Consider the following 10730-nt stretch of genomic DNA (forward strand, 5'->3'; position numbering starts at 1 on the left):
GGTAATCAGTTTGTCCCACGTGGAGCTCACAGTCTTAATCCCCATTTTACAGATGAAGTAATTGAGGCACAGAAAAGTTACTTGCCCAAAGTCACACAGCTGATAAATGCCGGAGCCTGGATTAAAACCCATAATAATAATAATAGGCATTTATTAAGCGTTTGCTATGTGCAAAACACTGTTCTAAGTTCTGGGGAGGTTACAAGGTGATCAGGTTGTCCCAAGGGAGGCTCAAAGTCTTAATCCCCATTTTACAGATGAGGTAACTGGGGCCCAGAGAAGATGTGACTTGCCCAAAGTCACATAGCTGACAATTGGTGGAGCGGGGATTTGAACCCATGACCTCTGACTCTGGCTCTTTCCACTAAGCCACGCTGCTTCTCTATACTATCACCTGTCCTACATGGGGCTCACAATAAGAGGAAGATTAGGCATTTCCTCTCCACTGTACAGAAGAGGAAACTGAGGACCAGAGAGGTTAAGTCACTTGCCAAGGTCTCACAGCAGGCAAATAGGGCTAGGACTAGAACTCAGACCTCCTGCTTTCCAGTATCAAGCTCTTTCCAATAGGCCAAAAAATAGTCCACGGGAAGCAGCATGGCTTAGTGGAAATAAACGGGGCCTGGGAATCAGAAAGACCTGGATTCTAATCCCAGCTCAGCCACTTATCTTCTAGGTGACCTCAGCCAAGTCACTTCACTTTGCCATACCTCAGTTACCTCATCTGTAAAATGGGGGTTAAAACCGTGAGCCCCACGTGGGACATGGACTATGTCCAACCTGCTTTGCTTGCAACTACCCCAGCTCTTAGGACAGACCCTGGCACATAGTAAGACCTTAACAAATGCCATTAAAAACAAAAATCTCCAATCCTGAAAGAATATTCTGGATTGCTGCCACTGTGCCAATTTGCCAAGGCTGTGCATTGTGTGGGCCTCCACCTTTCTGCTGTGATTTTCTCAGCCCCTTTCCTCAAACTGAGCTACTCCATTTTGGACTGCTGCAGCCAGCTGCTGTTTTGTCTTAGAATTTCACAGTTATATCACATAAATTCCTAATAATGATAATAATGATATTTTAAGCATTTACTAGGTGCCAAGCAGTGTTCTAAGCTCTGGGGTACATACAAGGTAGTCAGGTTGGACCCAGTCCCTGTCCCACATGGGGTTTGGGTGTGTCGCTTAATTTCTCTGAGCCTCATCTGAAATCATCTGTAAAATGGGGATTAACCTAATTACCTTGTATCCTCTCCAGCACATTGCTTAATAATAATAATAATAATAATGGCATTTATTAAGTGCTTACTATGTGCAAGGCACTGTTCTAAGCACTGGGGAGGTTACAAGGTGATCAGGTTGTCCCATGGGGGGGCTCACAGTCTTAATCCCCATTTTGCAGATGAGGTAACTGAGGCGCAGAGGAGTTAAGTGACTTTTTAGACTGTGAGCCCACTGTTGGGTAGGGACTGTCTATATATGTTGCCAACTTGTACTTCCCAAGCACTTAGTACAGTGCTCTGCACACAGTAAGCGCTCAATAAATATGATTGATTGATTGCCCAAAGTCACACAGCTGACAAGTGGCGGAGCCGGGATTTAAACCCATGACCTCGGACTCCAAAGCCTGTGCTCTTTCCACTGAGCCACGCTGCTCCTTTGAATGGGGCTTGGCACATAGTAAGTGCTTAACAAATACTATTATTATTATTATTATTATTATTATTATTATTATTATTATTATTATTATTATTATTATTAATCCCCAATTTCCAGGTGATGAAACTGAGTCCCAGAGAAGTGAAGTGATTTGCCCAAGGTCACCCAGCAGAGAAGTGGCAGATCCGGGATTAGAACCCAGGTCTTTCTGATTCCCAGGCCTGTGCTCTAGCCGCTAAGCCACGTATATTCTTCAACACAAAGGTATAATAATAATAATAATAATAATAATAATAATAATAATAATAATAATAATAATAATAATGATGGCATTTGTTAAGCCCTTACTATGTGCCAAGCACTGTTCTAAGCGCTGGCGTCGTCATGCTTGCCGTTGTGCGATTTCTGCTAATCCTAGAACAGCTGGCTGTGCAGCTGGTTGCCACCCATTCTCCCTCCGGGCTTATTGGAGCTGTGTCACAGGAAGCGTGGCTTCAATCAATCAATCAATCGTATTTATTGAGCGCTTACTGTGTGCAGAGCACTGTACTAAGCGCTTGGGAAGTACAAGTTGGCAACATATAGAGACGGTCCCCACCCAACAGCGGGCAATCCTGGGATCCTGGCCGCTTGCCAAAGCCACGCTGTTGACTTTCCGGGCAAAGGACGCCTCGTAGATGGCACTCATGAAACTGTTCAAAAAGCCAGGCCAGGGCTGGCCGACACTCTTCCCGATCTGCCGCTTTATGCCGCACAATTCGCTTCCAGTACAAGGAACACGCATTCATCATCATCATCATCAATCGTATTTATTGAGCGCTTACTATGTGCAGAGCACTGTACTAAGCGCTTGGGAAGTACAAATTGGAAACATATAGAGACAGTCCCTACCCAACAGTGGGCTCACAGTCTAAAAGGGGGAGACAGAGAACAAAACACTCCTTCTTCATTCAGTTTTCCTTTCTTTGTCAAGAAGCCCCCGCTCTGAAAAATCAGACTTAAATGCATTTCAGGTCAAATGACTCTAGAGAAATAATCCCCCAACTGCTAGATTTGTGTTTGCTTTGTAGCTGAGAAGCAGCGTGGCTCAGTGGAAAGAGCCCGGGCTTTGGAGTCAATCAGTCAATCAATCAATCAGTTGTATTTATTGAGCGCTTACTGTGTGCAGAGCACTGTACTAAGTGCTTGGGAAGTACAAGTTGGCAACATATAGAGACAGTCCCTACCCAACAGTGGGCTCACAGTCTAAAAGGGGGAGACAGAGAACAAAACCAAACATACTAACAAAATAAAATAAATAGAATAGATATGTACAAGTAAAATAAATAGAGTAATAAATACGTACAAACATATATACATATATACAGGTGCTGTGGGGAAGGGAAGGAGGTAAGATGAGGGGGATCGAGACGGGGAGAGGGGGAGAGGAAGGAAGGGGCTCAGTCTGGGAAGACCTCCTGGAGGAGGTGAGCTCTCAGTAGGGCCTTGAAGGGAGGAAGAGAGCTAGCTTGGCAGATGGGCAGAGGGAGGGCATTCCACGCAGAGGTCAGAGGTCATGGGTTCAAATCCCTGCTCCGCCAATTCATTCATTCATTCATTCAATCGTATTTATTGAGCGCTCACTGTGTGCAGAGCACTGTACTAAGCGCTTGGGAAGTACAAGTTGGCAACATATAGAGACGGTCCCTACCCAACAGTGGGCTTCAGTGGAAAGAGCCCGGGCTTTGGAATCAGAGGTCATGGGTTCAAATCCCGACTCCGCCACTTGTCAGCTGTGTGACTGTGGGCAAGTCACTTCACTTCTCTGGGCCTCAGTTCCCTCATCTGTAAAATGGGGATGAAGACTGTGAGCCCCATGTGGGACATCCTGATCATCTTGGATCCCCGCAGCGCTTAGAACAGTGCTTTGCACATAGTAGGTGCTTAACAAATACCATCATTATTATTATAATTGTTATAGAAGAGGGAGACCGAGAACAAAACAAAACATATTAACAAAATAAAATGAATAGAATAAATATGTACAAATAAAATAAATAAATAAATAGAGTAATAAATACATACAAACATATATACATATTGTGTGACTTTGGGCAAGTCATTTCACTTCTCTGTGCCTCAGTTACCTCATCTGTGAAATGGGGATGAAGACTGTGAGCCCCCCGTGGGACAACCTGATTACCTTGTAACCTCCCCAGTGCTTAGAACAGTGCTTTGCACATAGTAAGCACTTAATAAATGCCATCATTATTATTATTATTATTATCTGGCACATTCAAGTTAGAAGTCAGATTGGGTAAATCCCATGTAAGTGATTGGCTAAAAAAAGTATGTAGGTATTTGCAAAATATTAACAGAAAACTCTTAAGTATACAGAGGTTCATTCATTAATTCATTCAATCGTATTTATTGAGCACTTACTGTGTACAGAGCACTGTACTAAGTGCTTGGGAAGTACAAGTTGGCAACATATAGTGACAGTCCCTACCCAACAACGGGCTCACAGTCTAGAAGGGGTTGTGAGTTTCTGTGTGGCGGAATTAATAGACTTCACTGCACTTATTAAAAAATACATTTTTATTATATATTACTGAAAAAATGAGATCCTGGTTCAAGTTGCTTGTTTTTCCTAGCTGCCAGCTATCCAAGACTGTAAAGCACTCAATCCATAAACCATTTTTATTTCTTACCTCATTTATTCATTTTTTAAACTGACATACCAGAAAGAGTGGGAAGGAAGGGAAATTCCACTGAGAATTGATAACCTCTGCTGCTATACTTGGGCCACTCATTAATCTAATACTAGAATATGCCACAGTTTTGAATTCCGACTAAACTGTAAACGTCATCTCAAATCATTTTCTCCAGTGTCCTGGTGTCCCTCGAATGCTTTTATGGGTTCTGTCATTTGCTTGAGTTTTAGCTGGTTTAAGTGGCACTACAAGGGAAGAGCGGTGAAACTCGGTAACCGTGCTGCTTTTAGACTGTAAGCCCACTGTTGGGTAGGGACTGTCTCTATATGTTGCCAATTTGTACTTCCCAAGCGCTTAGTACAGTGCTCTGCACACAGTAAGCGCTCAATAAATACGATTCATGATGATGATGACAAGTCTGTAACCTCCAGGGAGTGATTTATCATCTCTCTGATACCAAAGCACCATTGATGACAGTTCAACCGAGGCATCCTTTCAATGAGATTCAGCTTTCAAATGAGCAGTGACAGAAATGATCATCAAAATATCCGAGCGCCTGTGATCTCTTCCCTCTCCTGCTTTTAGGACCAAATCTACATGTGGTTTTAGGGTAATCACCCAACAATTCTGAAGTTCTAGCTCCAAAAAGTGAAGGCAACTGACTGGGAATAATTCCAGACCTTTGAAGCATGGAACAGAGAAAGCAGATATTAAGGCCTTGTCATGGTTAGAGTTTATCAGAAGTTTCCATGCCTTCAGAACTATTTCAGGCTGCACTGAGCCTCACATGGGTTGTAAATTTTAAAATATGATTACGATTACATATCCAGGATGGTCACGCTTAGCCATGTCTAAATGTGTGATTCTCATTAAAATAGGTCCATTTAAAACATTTAAATATATTTTATAACTGAAAATCAAAGTAAAAATTACTAATGCTAATTTTGAGCAGGTGAGAATCTGTTATAACTAATTTCTTCTCAATTTTCCCATCCCCCACATCGGTACTTCTGAGATCAATTAAATTCATATTTTATTTCATTCATAAATGACAACCCAGATCTAAAATTCCAATCAATCAATCAATCAATCGTATTTATTGAGCGCTTACTATGTGCAGAGCACTGTACTAAGCGCTTGGGAAGTACAAATTGGCATCACATAGAGACAGTCCCTACCCGATAGTGGGCTCACAGTCTAAAAGGGGGAGACAGAGAACAGAACCAAACATACCAACAAAATAAAATAAGTAGGATAGAAATGTACAAGTAAAATAAATAAATAAATAAATAAACAGAGTAATAAATATGTACAACCATATATACATATATACAGGTGCTGTGGGGAGGGGAAGGCGGTAAGGCGGGGGGATGGAGAGGGGGACGAGGGGGAGAGGAAAGAAGGGGCTCAATCTGGGAAGGCCTCCTGGAGGAGGTGAGCTCTCAGCAGGGCCTTGAAGGGAGGAAGAGAGCTAGCTTGCCGGATGGGCAGAGGGAGGGCATTCCAGGCCCGGGGGATGACGTGGGCCGGGGGTCGATGGCGGGACAGGCGAGAGCGAGGTACAGTGAGGAGATTAGTGGTGGAGGAGCGGAGGGTGCGGGCTGGGCAGTAGAAGGAGAGAAGGGAGGTGAGGTAGGAGGGGGCGAGGTGATGGACAGCCTTGAAGCCCAGGGTGAGGAGTTTCTGCCTGATGCGCAGATTGGAATGCCACATTTTGGAAGTCATATTTTTGCCCTAATCTGAGAAGGATGCTCATGCCTTCTCAAGATTGTTTCCCCCATCTGGACCGCTAGCTCGTTCTGGGCAGGGAATTTGTCTACCAACTCTGTTGTATTGTTATAGTATACTCTCCCAAGCACTTATTACAATGCTCTGCACACAGCAAGCTATCAATAAACATGACTGATCGATTGATTGATAAATACAATTGATTGATCGATCAAGGATTATATTTACTTAATAGTGAGACATAGTATAGTAGCTCTCCAAACTCCATGCTTGACAGAAAACCAATCTACATTCAGGATCTAGTTTATTCTCCTGAAAGCCCAGGGTGGCTCTCCTCAAGAATTTCACAACAAGTACCTTCCGAGTGCTTAGTACAGCTCTGCACACCGTAAGCGCTCAATAAATATGATTGAATGAATGAAAATGCACTCTGTAGTGTTCACTCTCTATCTTTCACTGCTGCCGAGTGTCTCTGTTTCTTCCATAGAACTTCCCATTCTCTCAGGCTCTCCCGATCAGAAGGAAATTCTCTTGTTCTTTGGTTTCATTCTATCCAAAACTCTTAATAAGAGGAAGGGTTGACACGGAACTGATGGTATTCACCAATGAGGAGAAAGTGAAAACATTGAAGTACACTGTCCTTCAAAATCAGAGATGATAATAATTGGAGAGAGTGCCTAGTTATATATGTGGGAGGGATAAAAAGATCCACGCTTGGCAATCCATTGGAGCATTCATTCATTCATTCAATCGTATTTATTGAGCGCTTACTGTGTGCAGAGCACTGTACTAAGCACTTGGAAAGTACAAATCGGCAACATCTAGACACGGTCCCTACCCAACAGTGGTCTCACAGTCTAGAAGGGGGAGAACAACAGCAAAACAGAACAACTAGACAGTACCATCAAAATAAATAGAATTACAGATATATACACATCTTACAGATATATACACTTGTCTGTTATGTGGCCTTGGGAAGGTCACGTCACTTCCCTGTGCTTCAGTTACCTCATCTGTAAAATGATGATGATGATGGCATTTATTAAGCACTTACTATGTTCAAAGTACTGTTCTAAGCCCTGGGGAGGTTACAGGGTGATCAGGTTGTCCCACAGGGGGCTCACAGTCTTTATCCCCATTTTACAGATGAGGGAACTGAGGCACAGAGAAGTTAAGTGACTTGCCCAAAGTCACACAGCTGACAATTGGTGGAGCCGGGATTTGAACTCATGACCTCTGACTCCAAAGCCCGGGCTCTTTCCACTGAGCCACGCTGCTTCTCCTGGGGATAGCCCTAAGTGGGCAGGGACTGTGTCCAACCCGATTTGTTTGCATCCACCCCAGCATTTAGTTCAGTGCCTGGCACATAGTAAGCACTTACAAAATGCCACAATTATTATTATTATTATGTTCTTTCATGTAGAGATTATTTTTTCCTGACTGATCTGTTTGCAACCTTCTTCATTTACCTTTTATACAGGAGCTTTATTTTTCAAGTCCCTAAGTGTGTTGTGATGTGTATTCGCTCCCTATAAATGAACCGAGTGTATTCCAGGACATCATTACTGATGGCACTGTGATGTGGAGTGTGATTCAGTTAAACTGTATTCCCAGACAGCCCGACAGTCTGACGGTCAAGCCCAAGCTTAGGCACTTACAGCTTTATTGGCTTTATTTTTTAGACTGTGATCCCACTGTTGGGTAGGGACTGTCTCTATATGTTGCCAACTTGTACTTCCCATGCGCTTAGTACAGTGCTCTGCACACAGTAAGCGCTCAATAAATACGATTGATTGATTTATTACCCTTAATTTTCACTCTGAAGTTTACTGCCTTGTCACTGCAACCACTGTCAGACATTCAAAGGACACAGTAACCTCTTGATTGCTCTTTCTACCCAAGCACTTAGTACAGTGCTCTGCACTAAGGAAGCACTCAGTCAATACTACCGATCAACGGATTGGTACTACCAAGGCAAAAAACTCTGGAGCTAGTATTAAATTCTGGTTTAGTAATCAGTGGCTCTGAGCGACTGTCACAAGCTTACGGAGAGTCTTGCATTTTGAAATGGAAGGTGATTATTAATACATTGGAAGCATATTTGTACTTCCCAAGCGCTTAGTACAGTGCTCTGCACATAGTAAGCGCTCAATAAATACGATTGATGATGATGATATTGTGAAACCAGCTTCACAATCCCCCGATACATGTTCAAGCATGTATGCATGAGGTAGATTGACTAAGGTACAACCATTTCATAACTACAATCCAGTGGTGATGGCCAAATGATGAGTCAGAGCAATTTATATTCAGACTGAATCGGACTTCATAGAGTCTGACTGAATTTACTGTGTCAATCAGGCGATTATTATGAGTGACACTACGTCTTGTCTTTTGCTGTTGAGTCGTTCCGACCCATAGCGACACACAGACACATCTCTCCCAGAAAGTCCCGCTCTCCATCTGGTAGTGGATCCATGGAGTTTCCTTGGGAAAAATATGGAAGTGGTTTACCGTTGTCACCTTCCCACAGTAAACTCGCCTCTCCGCCCTCGACTCTCTCCCACGCGGCTGCTGCCCAGAACTGGTGAATTTTGACTTGTAGCAGATGGCCTTCCACTCGCTAGCCACGGCCCAAGCTAGGAATGGAATGGACAGGCCTCTGCTTGACTCTCTCTCCCGTAGGCGAGACTGGTAGAGGACTGGAAACTCTCCAGGTGAGACCATGAGATGTGAAACTACAGTACGTACAAGAAAATCAGGTCAGACACAGTCCCTGTCCCACAGATGGCTCCAGGTCTAAGGGAAAGAAAGAACTGGTATTCATTCATTCATTCATTCATTCATTCAATAGTATTTATTGAGCACTTACTGTGTGCCGAGCACTGTACTAAGCGCTTGGGAAGTCCAGGTTGGCAACATGTAGAGACGGTCCCTACCCAACAACGGGCTCACAGTCTAGAAGGGGGAAAAAGACAACAAAAGCAACCAAAGCACCGAAGCAGCGCGGCTCAGTGGAAAGAGCCCAGGCTTGGGAGCCAGAGGTCGTGGATTCTAATCCCGGCTCCACCACTTGTCAGCTGTGTGACTTTGGGCAAGTCACAACTTCTTTGTGCCTCAGTTACCTCATCTGTAAAATGGAGATTGTCTGTGAGCCCCCCATGGGACAACCTGATCACCTTGTAGCCTCCCCAGTGCTTAGAACAGTGCTTTGCACATAGTAAGCGCTTAACAAATACCATCATCATCAACAAAACAAAACATGTGGACAGGTGTCAAGTTGTCAGAACAAATAGAATTAAAGCTAAATGAGCATCATTAACAGAATAAATAGAATAGTAAATATGTACAAGAGAAGAGTAAATATGTACAATGTACTGAACGCCATTGAATTGAATTGAAATTTTATGGATGAGGAAATTGAGGCACAGATAAATGAGGTGACTTGCCCAAGGTCAGACAGTAAGTAATTGGCAGAGGCAGGATTAGAATGACATAATAATAATAATAATAATGATGGTATTTGTTAAGTGCTTACTATGTGCAAAGCACTGATCTAGGCACTGGGGAGGTTACAAGGTAATCAGGTTGTCCCACGGGGGGCTCACAGTTTTAATCCCCATTTTACAGATGAGGTAACTGAGGGACAGAGAAGTTAAGTGACTTGACCAAAGTCACACAGCTGACAGTTGGAGGAGCCGGGAATTGAACCCATGACCTCTGACTCCAAAGCCCAGGCTCTTTCCACTGAGCCACGCTGCTTCTCATAGAAAGTAGCATGGCCTAGCGGAAAGAACAAGGGCTTCCTGGGTTTTAATTCTGGCTTTCACTTCAATCAATCAATCATGGAGAAGCAGCGTGGTTCAGTGGAAAGAGCCCGGGCTGTGGAGTCAGAGGTCATGGGTTCAAATCCCGGCTCAGCCAATTGTCAGCTGTGTGACTTTGGGCAAGTCACTTCACTTCTCTGGGCCTCAGTTACCTCATCTGTAAAATGGGGATTAAGACTGTGAGCCCCCTGTGGGACAACCTGATCACCTTGTAACCTCCCCAGCGCATAGGACAGTGCTTTGCACGTAGTAAGCACTTAATACATGTCATTTAAAAAAAATCATATTTACTGAGCATTTACTGTGTGTGGGGAGAACTGTACTAAGTGTTTGGGGGAGTACAGTATGACAGAGTGGCTAGGCACATTACCTCAAAGCTAGGTTCTGGTTCCCCTTCTAGTCTCCATTTGCACCCACTCCCTTGGAGAACTCATTCACTCCCACTGCTTCATCTACCATATAATAATAATAATAACAATAATAATAATAATAATAATAATAATAATGATGGCCTTTATTAAGCTCTTACTATGTGCAAAGCACTGTTCTAAGCACTGGGGAGGTTACAAGGTGATCAGGTTGTCCCACGGGGGGCTCACAGTCTTCATCCCCATTTTCCAGATGAGGGAACTGAGGCCCAGAGAAGTGAAGTGACTTGCCCAAAGTCACACAGCTGATAAGTGGCAGAGCCGGGATTTGAACCTCTGACCTCTGACTCCAAAGCTCGTGCTCTTACCGCTGAACCACGCTGTCTCATCTGCATCTCTATGCAGATGATTCCCAAATCTGCATCTACAGCCCTAATAATAATTAGGTCCACACAGCAG

The sequence above is a fragment of the Tachyglossus aculeatus genome, chromosome 2, assembly GCF_015852505.1.
Source record: "Tachyglossus aculeatus isolate mTacAcu1 chromosome 2, mTacAcu1.pri, whole genome shotgun sequence".
In the NCBI taxonomy this organism is placed as follows: Eukaryota; Metazoa; Chordata; class Mammalia; order Monotremata; family Tachyglossidae; genus Tachyglossus; species Tachyglossus aculeatus.